Below are 281 nucleotides of genomic sequence, written 5' to 3' on the forward strand. Positions count from 1 at the left end.
AATCTTTTTCAAAAAAAAGTACGTATGTTTTTTTTTCTTTTAGTCTCTTTTCTTTTTATTAAAACTCTTACCTCAAAGGTTTAATCAAAATCAAACACTTTTAAATCAATCTTGGCCATCCAAGTAGAGTTATAAAAGTATCAAACAAGCTCCATAATTATTAAAATTAAAACTAAAAAAATTTATAATTTAATTTTTTAATTATCATTTAGAGTTCTTGATAAAATAAAACACCTTATTAAATAATAACATTTATTTTATTATTATCTATTTTTATTTAA

Source organism: Theobroma umbraticum, unplaced genomic scaffold (assembly GCF_002168275.2).
Source record: "Theobroma umbraticum cultivar Fairchild unplaced genomic scaffold, ASM216827v3 scaffold_34.0, whole genome shotgun sequence".
Classification (NCBI taxonomy): domain Eukaryota; kingdom Viridiplantae; phylum Streptophyta; class Magnoliopsida; order Malvales; family Malvaceae; genus Theobroma; species Theobroma umbraticum.